Raw genomic sequence first — 18,412 nt, forward strand, 5'->3', positions numbered from 1 at the left:
ATGTTAGGTACTTGTCATTATACATTTATCAAAACTCATAGAGATACAACACCAGGAGAGAACTCTAATGTAAACTATGGATTTTGGGTGATGGTGATATGACAGTATGGGTTGATAAATTGTAACAAGGGTACTGTTCTGGTGGGGGATTTTGACAGTGGGAGAGCCTGCATCTATGTGGACAACCGGGACAATGGGAAATCTCTACACCTTCTGCTCAATTTTGCTATGAACTTAAAACTGCCCTAAAATACAAAGTCTATTAAAAAATGTATGACAGAAAGCCAAAACAATGTTTTAGAAAATTGAACTAAAACTACAGAGGCAAATAATGATTATATTTTAATAAGAGATTTGTCACTTGTTTTTGGTAGCAAAAAGTGAGGGATTTCATGGAGGCCAAGGTAAAGGAGAAGAAGCCACACAGAGCAAATAAAAATCTCTCACAGAAAAAGATGTCTTATATTCACCCCAGGGCAACCAAGTGAAAGCATATAATGCAGCCTCCCTGGTTTCAATTCTGAAGGCCAAACATAGATATCCCATTGGGAGAGAAATGAAACAATCTCGCCTTGCCCTGCTGTGAGCCTTCTCTCTGTAAAACCAACATCAAGTTGTAATTAGAAGTACCCTAGGTTGGATGACTTTGAAAATAGAGCCCTTCTTCCATAGCAACACAAAAGGCACTCTTTCCATGAGTATACCTTGGAAATAGCATATTCTCAATAAGCACCACAGCAACATGCACCCTATCCTTGTATCCAAGAAATCAAATAGTTTCTAAGTGGTTGCTAACAAGCCAGCAGTAATTTTTATTTTTGTCTAACATCATGTAAGAGTGGAGGGATTTGAAGGTATAACCTTTGGTGTTTACAACAACGATTTCTTTTCTAGATATAAGTGCTTACTTGGTCATTATAATAGCAGTATGCTTAAGAAAATGTAAAAATACATAAGGAAAAAGCTGACAGTCCTCTTTCTCTTAGATTTACACAGCTGGTTCTTAGAGCAGCAGTGGACCTCTTGCATCAATTTGAAAGTTGATTTCAATCAACATTGATTGCCCAGTCTGGACCATTAAGCGCATAAGCTGATTTCAGAGAAATGAAATATGATGGATGTAGAAATCAGAGTGGGAAAACTCAAGAACAACAGGAAGAAATCAAGGGTCCTAAAGTAAACAAACCCATTTACAACTCTTTACTAATTAGCATTTTTTTTCTTTTAAGTTCAGCAGTTTTGTTGATTGTTCTTTTCTTCTTTACAGAATCTGAATCTAGAGAATCTGAAATGCAATGCTTCCTAAGAACTATATAATGGTAAAGAAATTCATAGCATTCCTAGTAACATTCCCCATAATGCAAGTTCTGAGTACACAGGGAAGCAAGAGGAGGCAGTACAGGGAAACCCACAGAGGGAAGAGGGAACACTTAGACATTTGGGGGCCAGTGAAATTTTGTTCACTTTACGATAATGCTTTCATTTCCCTCATAATCTGAAATTTAAATATCCTTTTTAAAGCCCGTCAAGTATCTTCCCTACTTATGTACTTAGTTTTCTTCAAACAATAGGGTACAACTGTTTAGCGATCCCTGAAACCCATCACCCTTTCATTAATAATCAATAACAACAAAAATAGAAATAGAAGGCTTTAGGCATTTAGAATTTAAGTGAGTTTACAATGAGATTAAATGTATGTGTTATACCAGTTACCCTACATATTTTATCCTGTTCCCACACAAGCTTAAAACGGCAACAGAGAAAGAGAATGAGGGTCCACAAATTAGGTAAAAGGCAGGGAAGACAAAGAGGAAGATATTTAAAAAGAAAGAGTTTTCAGCAGTTTGCATGGCAGTCTTCATATTTTTCCAATGGAACAGAAAGCTATCTACTATTTTAACATATACAAGAAGTAAAAGGAAAGTCTCAAAGAGCTTGAAAACTATTTAGTGGTTTACAAGAAGTCATTTTCAGTACTTTTATTTCTGTGTTACAGGCTCTTATATCCTTCTGGATATTTCCCTCACTTCATCAGAAGAGACAGGGATTCTTTATTTCCATGTTAATATTCTGTTCTTAATAGCCTGTTTATATTCCTCAGATCTATAAATGTCCTCAAACTTTCATTCCTTATTTCAGTAATACGGAGCACATATATTTAACTAAAGCCATAACTTTAATCTTTGTGTTGCACAATTATAACACAGTTTTGGTTTAATGAATTATAAAATCTTGAAAAGCATAAGGTATAGGCAGGCTTATTTTTCCAAAATGTATTTGTGACTCTTCACTGAACATTTAAAATATGGATTCAAAAATTGTAGTGGGATTGCAGTTTACTGAAATGAACTCAGATATATACAGAAAAAGAAAATTTTCTTTCCTTAAGAGCTGTGCCGATCTCTTTTATGAGCCATCACAGAGCTCTATTAGTAGAGAAATGAGTCTTTACCATTTTAAATAATCTTTTGATTGAAATATTCTTCTTTCATTATAAATGATTCTTTTGGATAACTAGATATGTAGTTAATCCTTCAGAGTTCCATCGTTTCTGTTTCTCCAAAATGACAGATAGATATATTAAGTGAATCACATGACTAGTGATTGGTCCTGACTATAGCCTGGGATTAAGTGGAGGGGATGCCAGTCAAAGCCTCTACACCTGCCCTCTCCACATTGTCCTGGATTCCTTTCAATTAGGTGACTGTGTACAAAGTTTAAATATTCTAAGAGGGAAATGGGAAGGTAAAAGTGGCTTTGCCTTTTTGAAACTATCTTTGCAATTCATCAATCATCGTTTACATGACATTGATTAATTAGAAATAAGTCATTAAGGCCAGGTCATATATTTTTTTTAATTTTTTAATGTTTATTTTTTTATTTTTGAGAGCAAGAGAGAGCACACGCGAGAGAGGGGTAGAGAGAGAGGGAGACACAGAATCCGAAGCCGGCTCCAGACTCTGAGCTGTCAGCACAGAGCCCAATGCGGGACTCAAACCCATGAACTGTGAGATCATGACCCGAGCCAAAGTCGGACCCTCAACCGACTGAGCCACCCAGGCACCCCAGGTCAGGTCATATTTTAAAGAAGGGAAATTAGAATCCATCTTTTGATGGAGAGAAATGCCAATGAGTTTGCCATAATCTGCCATCTATTTCTATTCTTCCCACATGTGAAGTTTACTAACCCATCTCTCGTGACCCCAGGAAAGTCTCATTTATTATGGAATAATGTTCAGCTTAAAGCTCAACATTTCATCATCTAAATTTATCCAGATGTAGATGAGTCTTTTCAGGTACAATACCTTCAATGCAGCCCCTCCAGAACAATCCCCCTGTGTCTGAAGACCTGGTAACTTTAAAGACAAATGATGTACTCCTTTGCAGCACTGCCACCTCCTGCCACTGCCCCCCCCCCAACCCCGGCCAAATAATATTAAGATGGTGAGGTTGGCCTAGGATTGGCTATTATGGACCATCCCATTCAAAAAGGGGAACACCCACAGATTATATACATACAACAAATTTAAAATCCAGCCAAGACCATGCTGCATGCTTTTTGATTAGGGCTCAATTCTATGGCCTGGGAGTGATTCTGGATGGCTCTTGGATGCACCTTCAAGTTCTTGATTCTACTGTCTGCATTCTCATTTCTTTTCCATTAGAAATGATTAGTATTTGCATGGGGCACCTGGGTGCCTCAGTGGGTTGAGCATCTGACTTCCTTTCCGGTCATATCTCATGGTTAGTGGGCTTGCGCCCCACATCAGGCTCATTGCTGTCAGCCTGTCAGTGCAGAGTCTGCTTCAGATCCTCTGTCCCCCTCTCTCTGCCCCTCCCCCACCTGTGTGCTCCCCCAAATAAATACATCTTTAGACAAAAAAAAGAAATGATTAGGATTTGGAGTTGAACAGTTTTCTCAGCATGTGCCATGCCCATACTAGTTAAAGGTCAATAGACTATTTTGTTTTGCCTCTGTCTTAGTTCAAGCTGGTAATGTTTCACCAATATGTTCTCTCAAAATTCTTGTAGGTTTTACGTATCAATAGCATTTGTTCCCACAAACAAAAGCTGCACTCACCAATCTCATCAACATAAGTTCATTCCTACTGTTAAAAAGTAAACTGAGGTGCATTAAAATGGTTAGAGTTTCCATGGCTCTTGAATTTGAGCCCTGAGTCCAGCTCTGTGCTGACAGCTTGGAACCTGGAATCTGCTTTGGATTCTGTGTCTCCCTCTCTCTCTGCCCCTCCCCTGCTCACACACCCTCTCTCTCTCTCCCCCAAAAATAAATAAACATTAAAAAAACATAAAAAATAAACATTCAAATCAAACATTGATTTGAATTGGGCAGTGCCCAACAGAAAGTGGTTAGGGGTGCTCCACTGACAAGAGCTAGAAACAAATTTGCTATAGAGAACACACAGAAGCAAAACAAAGCAATTATTTGATTCGTTCTAGTGTAAGCAGTCGCCTTATTTGAGACAGCCTTGTTGGCTACGATTGGTTGTTCTTAATTTTCACTTTCTTGGATTTGAGCATATTGACTCTGACTTACGTTTGCTTATATAGGCTACCAAGATGTTAGAGTCACTTGTCTAACGGCCTCCTTGTTTAATTCTTTAACACTATCTTTGGCTTCCTGTACGGTTGTGAGGACAGGCCCTATTATGTAATAAAGAACATGAGTGGGACATGGCAGTAAGATGTTTAGAGCGACTGTTGTCTATTTGAAACCACAATAAGTATATCTGTGATATACTTACGGTCTTGCCCTGAGAATCTTCTGTAGACTGTATTTTCCTGATAATGCCTTGAATTTGATATCAGCTCAAAAAAACATTTTTAATTTTTTAGAATCATTTGCTAACTGCAGAGTATGTAGATGCCAAATGGTTTTATTGTCAAACCAAAACCTGAGAGTTCTGTTTCCTTTATGCAAAAAAAAAAAAAAACCCAAAAAAACAAAAGTTTTCTTTATGCTGTCTTCTTTTATGTTTTAATGTGAGCAACTAGAAGAAACCAGATGGCAACTTTAACACTCTATCTGGAATATTCTTAATTAGATCATCAAGTTCATTTTTTTTTAATTTTTCATGTTAACAAAGGTGACTATCATTAAACTTCCCACCTTCCAATAACATTTTTCTCATGTTCCTTTTGTCTCCCAACAACATCCTTCTTAAGGGCCACCAAGCCTCTGTTCACAGTGTCTGTGACTCTCAGTGTCCTTTTAGTTTCTCCCACCACCTGGGCCTAAGCCACTCTCTCCCATTCAAAGTGTTTTGCTATTATAGCACCACTCCTGGTAACTAAATTCATTCTGGGTATGTATTTCTGTGAGGCAAACTAATGCAATATTGAGTGTTTGGAGGAATTATTTTTAAATCTTTAAAAACTGTTTATTTATTTTTTTAGGGATAGAGAGACAGAGCACAAGCAGGAGTGGGGGGAGAGATAGAGGGAGACACAGAATCCAAAGCAGGCTCCAGGCTCTGACCTGTCAACACAGACCCCAACGTGGGGCTCAAACCCACAAACTGTGAGATCATGACCCGAGCTGAAGTCTGGCGCTTAACTGACTGAGCCACCCAGGTGCCCCATTTGCTTTTTTAAAATCACAGATCTTCAATTTGAGCAGGGCTTTAAGGATACAGCTTATTTTGCTTCCTTCAGCATTAGGTTGGAATTACTGGATGCTAGAAGATGGATGCAGGAATGATCTGAAGCCTGATTCGTCACGTATCTCCTGGTCGATGTTGGCTTTAAATTATTAACAAAGCTTGTACTACAGTGTAATATGACACGTGACCTCTCTGTGTGGCTTGGGCACCTTGCAACATGGTTGGGTTGCCAACATGAATGTCCTAAAAGAAAGAATTAGACCTTTCCTAATCTAGTATCAACAGTCAAACAGTTTCTCTTTTGTTAATTCTACTTATTAGCAGAGGTTCACACAGGCTAGCCTATATTTAAGTGGAAGAAAAATAAATTTCACTATCTGATAGACAAATATAAAGGAGTTTGCAGGCATGTTTTAAAACCGGACTCCTAATCGTGACTATAATATAATTTTCTCTTTTATACTTCTAGTCCTGGTTCTTGCTGGGCTAAGTAGCATAAAGCATTTAGATAATACTTCTCTCCATTAAATATTACTTTTGAGACTATTCAAATATCTCTTTTTTATGTAATCAAATTTAAAATTTGACCCATTCTCTCTTTTTCTATTTCTGCCATAACAACTAAAATAATGGCAGCACACCTCCTGAAGAAGATAAATGATGATACTCAGAGAGATGATCAAGTAACAGCAATGAAAGGGTAAATCCATGTTCATATCTTTCAATTTATTTTTCCTGTTACAGTTCAAGAATAACTCTTAAAAATATGACAGAGAGAATAAAAGCAGGGATAGACAAATGAATGTCAGAATCTGTGGAAAGATGTTTTCCTGGACTCCATGGTGTCCACACACATGGAGAGTTGGGATACTAGTTTGAATCCCAGAAACTGGTTTTAAGACCCTCTTTTAAGATACTGTAAAAATGACAATGGGAAGCAGGTAAAGGGATGAATATATAGATCTTTGAAACCCAAGCAAAAGTTCAAAATTGGTCTAATGCATATAGTAAAGGTGTCAATGCAATTTTTGTGGGGGAAGGAAAGGTGTTTTTTTTCCCCAACAAATGTTACTGCAACAGCTAGATAGCCCATACTGCAAAAATAAACTTTGATCTCTTCTTCAAGTCACACACACACACACCCACAATGATGGCAGGTAAAATATAACTCTAAATGTAAAAGCTAAAATCATAAGGCCTCTTAAACATATGACTATATTTGTGAACTTGTGTTCAGGATTTCTTAAATAAAATGGTAAAAGCATTAGCCATAAAGAAAAATAATTAGATCTGATTAACATTAAAAACAACTGGTTATTCATGATGACTGTAGCTAACAGTATGGTTTTGTATATTTGGAAGTTGCTAAGAGTATAGATCTTAAGAGTCACCACAAGAAAAAAAAATTGTAACTTTGTGATGGGATGTAGGTTAACTAAATTTATGGTGGTAATTATTTTACAACATATATCATAATTTATATTGTATAAATTAAACATATGCAATGTCAGTTATATCAATAAAACTGGAGAAGAAATGAAAAAATTAAAAAAAATTAAAACTGGTTATTGAATGACTGCATTAATAAAATGAAAACTTAAGCCATATTTATAATCCATGTGCCTGACTGACAGTGAACTTGTATTCAGAATGTATACTGTCCATCACAGTTCAGGCTTCCGACCCCAGCACTAATTCCCATGAAGGTTTTTACTCCTGCGTTTCTTCTCTAGTAAGTTATTCTTCTCAGTATGTGCCAGTTTTCCTCCAATTTTGAGGCAGTGTTTTTCCCTGTAACTTCACTTCAGTGATGGATCTAAGAAGATTTGTTGATTTTCTAGTTTCTTCAACTTTTTACTTCTTAAGATGGAATAACAACTTCTAAACTCTGCATGCCAGGCCAAAAGGTCTTATATTTTATTAGGTAAAATTTTTACTGCTGCTTCTAAAAACAAAAAATCAAACCAAACAAAAACAAAAACAAAAACCTCTTGTCCTTTCTGCTCTTCCTACCCAGTAAACAATTATTATTTTGTTTTCTTACGACTACAACGATTTTTGTTTTTAATTTGTGAAGATTGGTTTATTTCTCCTGGCTAAAACCACTAAGTTACTTATATTTCATCAATAGCCAAAATGTGTGCTTATAACAATTAAAAAAATATATAGTATATATCACTAAAAAATAACTAATTCTGTGACATAAGGAATCAAAGTTGAACTTTAATAAAATTATTAGTAGTAATCTCAGTTTATATTCTGACAGATAATAACATTGGTCATAAACTAATGCAACTCTTTTTAAAATCCCATTACTACCAGGGCCCCTGGGTGGCTCAGTCAGATACAATTGCCTCTGTGCTACATTCCCTTATATTTTTAAGTTTTAATACAGTTGTACTGTATTACTAAATATGAAAATAAGCTACGGGACACCTGTGACTTAATCAGGTGAGTATATGGCTCTTGATTTTGGCTCAGATCATCATCCAAGGGTCAGTGGGATTGAGCCTCTTATCAGGCTTTGTACTGAGTGTGGAGCCTGCTTAAAATTCTCTCTCAGTCTCTCTCCATCTCCCTCTGTTCTTCTCCTCTGCTGAGGTGCTCTCTCTCTCTCTCTCTCTCTCTCTGTGAATTAAAACATAAAATAAAATAAGTCTCATTTGTATAGTACCATAAGTTTGTATGGTGCTTTCAAATGCATTTCCTAATGTATTTCTCACATTAAATCTATAGTTTGTTTTGGAATTTCCACCTCAATTTGGAATTTCCTCCTCAGATAAACTGAGGATCTGAAAAGTGAACTAACCTACGTTAGGTCCCAGAGCTCCTAAAATTTAGATATTTTATCTCAATATTCTGATGATCTGACTTCTGCAGATCTTTATTTCCCCTGTCAACTTAATGTTATGTATGTAAAGACTTTCCTTTCAGTTAGATAAATGGGTGTTTCCATGGAATATAAGAGGGAACCCATGAAAGATTTTGATGTTTTAAATATTTTCTATCACCCCTGACTGGAGCTTATTCCATTATTGGCAAATGTGCAGTTGAATAAATTAATTGTTGCATAAATCTCTTGTTAAGTCACTTGGCAAAGAACCTTTATCAATTTGATTCATCTAAGTTGATAGGAATCAGTTACTAATTTAGCAATGATTTGAAAGACTGGGTTATAGGACATGTATGTTATGATAGAAAGGAATAAAGTTAGGTCAGGATTTGGGGCTAGTACTATCAAAGTGAAGTTTTGTGAAAGAGGCACCTGAAAAACATCAAGCTCTGGTCAGGAGGAGAAAAATTAATGAAAAGCATGGGAAAGAATGTTGAGGATAATATATATAGACCTTAAAATTCTGCCTAGTATTAACCTAGGTGAGTGCACATATACAAACGCAAATATATTTGAATTATATTTTTATATTCTGTGTATGATTAATATATTAATATATAATGTATACATTTTATATGAATTTACAGATAATTATATGCCATTTATGTATTACATATTTTTATAAGCATTAAAGGGACAGTATTTACTCTGTGGTAGAATTTTTTGCAAACATTTTGAAATTGAATAACATGGTGAGAAGATGGAAATGGAAAAACCTCTAAGAATTTATTTAGCCTTATCATTTTCTAGAGAAGGACATGAGTACGCCAAATACAGCTAAGTAAATGTTTCAAGGTGAGAGATAGGATAAAAGCCAAGAATTATTTTACTGACATTTGCAATCTATTCTGGCTTCATTGAACTATTCACTTATGAATGCTTCATGCTTTTCATATTTCTCTGTCCTTGCACTTGCCTCAACCTCAAATGAATGGTCCTCATTGGCATCTATTTATTCTTCAATATTTAGTTTAAGTATCACCCGCAAAAGGCTTTCTGATCCCTGTTCCCTCTGTCTGAATGGAAGAGTCCCTCCAACATCTAATTTTGACAATGTGTGTGTTCTATCTATCTATCTATCTATCTATCTATCTATCTAATTATCTACCTATATTTATCTCACATCTATATCTATATTTGCCTTTTTACTTTTCTGTTCTTCATAACTTAGTTCAATTCTTCAAGAAGTGGAACTATATCCTAGTCATGTTTATAGCCTTTGTGCCTTCTCTGTGCTTAAAATGCATAGTGCATACTTAATAAATATTTGTTGAAAAACAATTAAATGAATAGCTGCTAGAACTCTTATTTATATACTGTAATCTTTCTCCTATTTCTTTTATAAACAGCAAAGAAAATTCCTCTTATGTGAATTATGGAATTTAAAATAGACTATGTCATTTTCTCTCTGTCTGTTGTATTTTAAGTATTATAATAGATACCACTATTTCTCATATTGGGTTCAATAATCATTCTCTTGACCACCTGTTATTGAATGCATTTTATATCTACATTTCACTGTTTCTTTTCTCAGTTATTCTAATGCTTCCATTTTCATTCCCAGTAAGGTATCCAAAAAGGGGCAGATATATATAGATAGATGTATTATATTTTTCAATGGTGGTACTCCATTCCTTTATTCCAATAGCCAAATAGCCTCCAACTCTGTATTTTGACAGTTTCAATTCCACAGAATATCCCTGGCTTCATCCATTGTTTCTTCAGAAACTTTTGTAAATTCAGAGCACATCAGGAGGATTAGGAATTTTAGGTTATTTCAGCTCTTTTGCATTGAACAAAAAGCATGTTCATCAAATTAAATGGACATTGTCAGAGGCATAATGGAGCAATAGGAGGCTATGCAGAAAAAAACACTAACTAAGGTCTCATAAGTAAAGAAATATTTTATAAAATTTGTCCTGCTCATTTACCAAGTAAGAAAGAAGATGCGGATATTTTATCCCACCCAGTGTATGACAGCTATTTTAATTTCCTAATATCTCAGCAGCTTTATAGAACTGACTTCATGAGGCTACTCTATATATTTATTTTTTTGTATTTGAATAATATCCAATATTTTTTATTGCTGGAATATACTGCAAGTCTACTTGAATATTGAGAAGAACCTGTATAGAAATAACATTCCCCATTTCTTGCTATAATATATTCTGATTACATTGTCTATTTCAGATTAGACTTATGTTGTTTCATCTATTCAGAGGCATAATTTCAGTTTCTATCCATATACTCTCTATACGTTGTTTTTTAAGAAAATATGCTCATAGCATATAAAATTATGTATGTATTAGACTCAGTGATCTAAAATATATAGTGTATATGACTGTCCCTTTTGTCTTTTGCACAAGCAGATCTTCCCCGAGATTAGATTATAGAATTAAGATTTCTCTTTATTCCTAATTCAAAGAACCAAGTTGAAGTACTTGAGGTAAAAATTGCTAAGCATTAATCAGAAAAGAATGAGTATATAAGAATTATAGGACTTACTAGGAGTGTGTCTTGAATCAGAATTTTAACAGATGCCACAGAGGGAATTTATGGATAGAAATTTGAAAAATTGAGAGCTATGGATGTGAAGGGTGGTCAAGTAGGCAACATGCTGACAAATAGAGGCCATAACACATACTAAATGAGGGAAATTCTTGAAGTTAAGAGGAGAATCAATATTATTACATAACTAACAAGAAAAAAATAGGAAAGGAACTTATTTATAAATGCAAAATTGTGATTTATTCAGTGGCTTTTTAACATCTTCTATGGGTGAGCCAACTTGGCATGACAGTTGCTTTTGGTAGCAAGTAGCCTTACTCCAACATGGCATATTTAGATAATTTTGTTCACAACTCTGTTAAGGACCTTGGCCAGAGGTCAGAAGGAAGAAGAGATATATGAAGGAAATGTGAAAGTAATAAAACTAAAAGATAATTTGAGGTGTGTAAGGGAGACATCTGATAGCAGGGGAGAGAAATCTAAGCATTACTGGATGAAAAAAACATATATCTCTATCTCTATCTCTATCTCTATCTCTATCTCTATCTCTATCATTTCTATCTCTATTTATGTCTGTCTGTATCATCTATATCATCTGGTGGAAAGTAAACAGTTGAGGGATTGAATTAAGGTAGTTGAGAGAAGTGACTTAAATGTTCTTTACGGAATTGATAATATGTATTATTTGATCAGTGGGGCCCTTCAGTTGGAAATAGTAGCTAAGTTGTGAAAATTGCTTTCAGTATCATATCACTTAAAAAATAGTGTTTTTTCAAAAATAAATTAAAAAATAAGATAAAATAAATAAAGTGATTTTCTACTGTATTAAATTCTACTAAAAAGCTTGGTTGACCTGAAATTTCTACTCAATTGGGCAATAGGAAAAATAGGGAAAAGCAGTGAGATAGTTCATCAACAGCAGATGGCTGGTCACACCACTAGTCCCTGTATATATCTCACTCTAGTCCATACATATATTGAATATTGCCTTCTTTTAACATCCTTTCAAGGTATGTTTTTTTCTTTCTTTTCCTTTTTTTTTTTTTTTTTGGTTAGAATATATTCCTATTACATTGTTGAACTATTTGGTGCCATGTTAGGATGGCAAGAAAATGACTCTGTAACATGCTGGCAAAAAAAAAGAAAAAAAAAAAGGAACAAACCCTTTTTATAGGTTAGTTAACTTTTCAACCTGGCCAATGATTAATCAAGGGCAAGAGACCCAAAACAAATCAGATATCACCACTGAATATAGCACTCTAAACCTTTTTCTAGGTGTTAATGTTTGATAACATCATCTTTGGGTAATGCAAGATTAATAAATTGATGAAAACTAAAATCATTTAATGTGCTTAAAGATGAATGTATTCCTATAACAAAGCACTGCACACATGCAATGTAATATATTCCTGCCTTCTCAAATTTGTATTACAAATGCGCCTTAAGAAACAAAAAAATTGGTGTGCTTGGGTGGCTCAGTCAGTTAAGTGTGTGACTCTTGATTTTGGCTCAGGTCATGATCTCGTGGTTCTTAAGATCCAGCCTCACATTGGGCTCTGTGCTAACAGTTCAGAGCCTGCTTGGGATTCTCTCTCTCCCTCTCTCTCTGCCCCTCCCCTATTCACATGCACACTCTCAAAAAAAAAAAAATAAACATTAAAAAAAACAGAAAGAAAGAAAGAAAGAAAGAAAGAAAGAAAGAAAGAAAGAAAGAAAGAACGAACCTGATAGGCGCCGGGGTGGCTCAGTTGGTTAAGCATCAGACTCTTGATTTTGCTCAGGTCATGATCTCACAGGTTTGAGTTGGAGCCCCTCATAGGGCTCTGTGCTGGCAGTGCAGAGACTGCTTGGGATTCTCTCTCTCCCTCTCTCTTTCTCTCTCTCTCTCGCTTATGCTCTCCTCTCAAAAAAAAAAAAAAACTTATGCATAACATCACCTATAATTTCTTTTTGTCACCTGGGTATGATCAAGGAAGTGAGGAATAACACAAGGTAATAACTTTCATCAGAAATGCCTGAATTCATTAGAATTTAAACACCAAACATGCTGATTTATTTTAAGTCCAGAAAATTATTCGAAATAAATCCCATTTCAAGTATCATTTATATTTAGCTTATCTTACTTAAACCTACAAAATATTACATCTGACATTTCCTATGTTGACTACTTTTTAAAAAATAATCATAGCAGATAGCTGACAAATACAGTTTTAAGATTCAACATTATTCTGTATCTAAAATGAAAAAACATGCATAACAACTTCACTTTTAATCTTGGGAATAAAAGGGTAACTAGGTGGTTATGAACTAACATCTCTCATTAAATTAATGGCTTTACCTAATTCTTATGTCTGCTGAATGCAGTTCATTAAGCTTTATGCTCTTTTATATTCATTACAGGTATTTTGTGTTATTTTTCCTTATGATGCTCCTATAAATCATTTGAAAGGTGAGGAAGCTTAACCTACTTTCCCAAAGATAAAAATCTCTTCAAATCACTTATCTCTTCAAATCATCTTAAAAATACTATCTGCTAGAGCCTAGAGGATTTCAACTGACACATGGCAATGTCTTAGCTTGGCTGCCATAACAAAATAGTATAGGCAGCTTAAACAACAGAAATTTATTTCTTCTCAGTTCTAAAGGCTAGAAGTCTGAGATCAGCATACCATTCTGGTTCCGTTCTGTTGAGAGCTGTCTCTCTTCCTGACTTGCAAATAGCCACCTTCTCTCACTGTGTGCTCACAGGGCCTTTCCTTTATGTGTGTTTCTGTTGAGACACAGAGAGAGCAAAGTCTTTGGTGTCTCTTCTTATAAGGATACTAATTATATCAGATCAGAACTCCATGGGGAGCTCTAGTCACACAGGGTGAGGAGTGGTTAGAGCTTCAACATATGAATTTAGGGGGATACAATTCAGTCTATAATGAGTAACCATTGTCATATGTACCTTAGAATGACTGATATCACTAAGAAATCATCCTGGGTGTTCCCTTCTAGTTGTTCAATAATTAGTGACCCCATTCTGTTAATCCAACAAATAGTGACTGTTCTAGGTACTCTTTGGGGCCAGTAATAAGGTGATGAACACAGGAGAATTAACTGTTGCTCTCTTGTATTTGGTATGGTACATGCTTAAAAAAGAAAGGTTCTGATGTAAAAAGATTGTGGGATGAAGGAAGGCTTCGCTGACCACATTTAAGGTGAGACTTAGGATAAACTGAAGAATGCTCATGATGCCATGCTGGACATCCAGTCAAGCATCTGGGCCATGGGGTTTCTGAGCCATGCTCCTGCTGCTGCTCCATCCATAGGACCACAACCTGAGCAGAATGCGGGGCACCTAGATGGCTTAGTCGATTGGATATCCGACTTCGGCTCAGGTCATGATCTCTCAGTTTGTGAGTTTGAGCCCCGTGTCAGGCTCTGTGCTGACAGCTCAGAGCCTGGAGCCTGCTTCAGATTCTGTGTCTCATTCTCTCTCAGCCCCTCTCCCACTTGTGCTAGGTCTTTCTCTGTCTCTCCAAAATAAAGAAATGTAAAAGAAATGAAGTGCCATTCGCAAAGGCTCTTTCACATGCAGAACAACCTGGAGCTGCTGGAGTGTGTTCCTTATTGGTGTCTTCAGGGCTCTGGGAGATCCCCTAACATGGCTGCCTTGAACTGGTGTGTGTCGGGGGGGTGGGGGTGGGTGGCAGGGGTAGGACACAGACATTCAATCTATATCAGACCGGCTATCCATTTGAAACTTCATCTATCATATTTAGGAAAGAAATACTGGATATATTTTGGTATGTTCTAAATTCCTTTATTTTAGAGAATTGAATTCATAATCTTTGAGTCGATAAACACCAAACTTTCAGCTGATTAGGCTAGATAATTGAGTGGGGGGAAAAAACCTGTTAAAGTGCTAGAGCCTTATAATTCTTGCCTATGACCCTGAAATAAAGCAATAATTAAAAAAACATATATACACAAAATATTGATGCTGTTTGATGTTTTATTTGCTTTTCTTTATCCAGATATCAGAACAAATTTGAATTCTAAAGCATCTATCATGAAGAACTTCATTGCTCTTTGCAATCAATTGTTATGAACAGTGGAGGGTGCTGACAGTATATATTCATAATTTACCTTTAGATTCTGGCAAGAACTAACAATTGTGAATAGAAGGAATTAAATTTCATGAAACCTTTATTATGTTTAACATAATTTATTTATTTGTTAAAATGAATTTATTAAAATAATTGGTTTGCTATTCACCTTTCAAAGAATAGTGGGCAATTATAAACTGGATGCCTACAGTAAATGGTCAAGACTTCCTTTAATCTCTTCTCATCACCCATTTTCTAGTGAAGAGTTGACATCAACTGATTTTTAACCTGGACTCTCTTTATTTTATGCAGTAAGTTTCAGACATTTCAAATCTGCCATTCAGAGAATTAGAAGCTTGAGACAATGACTAAGGTTTCTATTTGGAGATAAATAATTAAAGCAAGTTAACAAAGGATCCTTTTAGGATGCTGTGGTTCTTATTTCCAGAGGGTATTAGAACATGAGTTCCAACAATTACCTCTTATTTAGTATATCTTCTTTTATTCTATTTCCAAGATTTGTTCCCTAGAGGATAAATTAAAATTATATGATCTGAAACAGTCTGGAATAGCAAGACAGTTTTCTTTTAGTAAGTTTCCATTAATTTGAAGAAGGGATTGATAGTGGATTTATAATCTACTCTTGAAGTGCAGATTCTGAATCTTACTCAATATTGAAAATAACAGTTCAAATATGTTACAGGCGCACACACACACACACACAAAAAATACAACATCAACAACAAAACAAACAAGAAATGAAGTTTTGTACAAACTCAGTAAATAAACCAATAGAGTTTCAAAAGATGAATAATTGAAGGTACTCATCTTTGTTTTGAAACTGGAACTTGTTCCAATGCAATTGATGTATTTGGAACAATTTAAGCATAGAATAAATTTTATGTTTGCTTATGTGTGATTTCTCTGTGAGAGACATGAGATGGACGCAGAAAACTGCGACAAACTGAGCCCAACAGCGTAGCAATAGACAAAAATACCCATCTGCCAGCTATCTCAGTTCTCCATGTGCTATGAACCCCACCCATCCACAGCTGGTACTACAACCTGCAGTCCAATTTCAGCTGATTCTCCTTCCACCACTTCATAATAACTCAGGAGCTTCATCCGTTCTGATGCCCCTTCTGCAACTACACCTCAGGTCTTTTTCAAGGCAAAGTGACATTTATATTGTAGTATTTATGTAGTACTTAATGGTTTAATGTATATGAAACTGTGCTACCACTTTTATTAAGTTACTACTCCACCCACCCTGAAACTCCAGTTTATTTTATTGCTCTATTTTTCATAACCAGTAATTTTTAGGCATCCGTACGTAGAGTTATGGGAAAACTGACTGTACTATTTTTAATTAATTAACCCAATGTGGACTATTTTGCTAGAAAAAGAATAAACAAGGATAAATAGAGCTTATGCCTATCTCAGGGTCTCTTGAGAACAAAAGATTAATTAACATTATCAAAAATAGCTCTAAAATGTATTGTCTTTGAGCAGTATGCTTTTTTTGTAAATAGGGTATGCTTTAGTAAAAAATTAATTTATAAAAGTGTATTTTTAAAAATGTACAATAGACTCAATTATCTGATATTTATCAATTCTTTTTTACTTGTTTTTCTGAATTTAATTTAGAGTAACTTAAATTTAATATATATTAATAAAAATAGAATGTTTAAAAATATCTTATTTACTTAAAATTTTTTATCCTTTAACAATTAAGTAAATGTTCATATGAAAATGCATATTTAAACCCATTAGGTTCACAAATATCAATGTGTCTTTTGGGTTGGTGTGATATTTGTGTTTAATATTTCTGTTTCCAATATCAGCAGCTGTGGCTTGGGATAACAATAATTGGCTTTTTTTCATGATTCTGAGGATTAGTTGGATGATTCTTTGGGCTGTTTTAGAGGGTCAGCTTAACTGAATTTTTCAGAGGGTCAGCTTAACTGAAGAGTTTCTGATGGCCTCATGCACCTGTCTGGCAGTTGATGCTGGTTATCAAATGGTCAGGATTGGTCCTTCTTTATGTGGTCTGTCACTATCCAGCAGGCCAGCCGCTCTCCTTACACAACACTCTCAGTGTAGCCTTGCAAGAGGTCAAATAGAGAAGCTACAAGTTTATCTTAAGGCCTAGACCCAGAAAGTATGACTTCAGTCATGACATTCATTATTGAACAAAGTCAAAAGACCATTTCAAATTCAAGGGGAAGTTAGGTAGATTAGTCTTCTTGACAGAAATGTGGCAAAGTCACATTGTAGAGGCTCATGGGAGTAACTTTTTCAAACATCTTTAAAAATAATCTTCCACAAAATGTATTTTGAAATGTGTGACTGGAGAAAATTTTAGGAACCTTTAAAAACAGAAACAAAAGGTATAGATTGCTATAGTTAAAAGGAGTTATAAACTGATTGGTTAATATAAACAAAACAAAACAAAAATATAAGTAGCTGATCCAAACTGGAATTTGTACAATGATGTGAAAGAACCAATTACCAGGTGACAAAATAGAGTCAAGTAGAATATTATGGTATTAGAGGAGGCATGCTAGAAAATGATGCATATCTAGCAACAATTAATGTCTTCTGTTGAGTTGTATGGAAGGAGAAAAAAAGTTCTTTCAGGAAATTATAGCAATTCCCACTAAAAAGATTTTGTGAAAATCAACCAGCATGATAACAATGATCCTTGGAAGTTCCCATATGTTGAGATTATCTAAATAAGTAAGTGCAAAATGTTGCAAACAAATTCATAAGAGAGCTTTGGTAGAGAGATAGAAGTCCTTAGGCTGGGATAGTCTGAAATGAATTTCACAGAATTAATAAAAAATGTCTTAAAAATATGTGAATGTATTAGTTTGTGACATAAAGTCTAATACAAATGTCAGGAAGTTTCAATCAGAACTTCTATGTCTTTTTTTCCCAATAATTTCAATTTTCTCTCGTTTATATGTTTAAAAATTTTTTTTTAATGTTTCATTTATTCTTGAGAGAGAGAGACAGACCATGAGCAAGGGAAGGGCAGAGAGAGAGAGAGGGATACAGAATCCGAAGCAGACTCCAGGCTGTGAGCTGTCAACACAGAGCCTGACATGGGACTCGAACTCATGAGCCATGTCATGAGCCAAAGTCAGACACTAAACTGACTGAGCCACCCAGGCGCCCCTCTTTTATATGTTAATCTTATCATGAGACTGTCTTCCCTTATGGTTCCCAATGGGTGCTTATAGCAATCAGAGCTATGTGCTTCTTGAACACACTTGATGAGCATTTTAGTC

General features: G+C 35.3%; 1 long non-coding RNA gene across 3 annotated transcripts in view; it reads left to right on the forward strand.

The window, feature by feature from the left end:
• LOC106982282 (uncharacterized) overlaps positions 1-18,412 on the forward strand; it is a 458,722-nt gene that overhangs the window by 104,498 nt on the left and 335,812 nt on the right. Inside the window, exons 6-7 of one of the 3 annotated variants that reach the window (XR_003413432.2) lie at positions 987-1,176; positions 1,268-2,830. The exons of 1 other annotated variant lie outside the window; for it this stretch is intronic. This is a non-coding gene — a long non-coding RNA (uncharacterized LOC106982282). Of the gene's footprint in view, positions 1-986; positions 2,831-18,412 lie in introns of those variants that run through there. One more of the 3 variants, XR_008299857.1, reaches the window with a different exon arrangement.

Source organism: Acinonyx jubatus, chromosome A1 (assembly GCF_027475565.1).
Source record: "Acinonyx jubatus isolate Ajub_Pintada_27869175 chromosome A1, VMU_Ajub_asm_v1.0, whole genome shotgun sequence".
Taxonomy (NCBI): Eukaryota; Metazoa; Chordata; class Mammalia; order Carnivora; family Felidae; genus Acinonyx; species Acinonyx jubatus.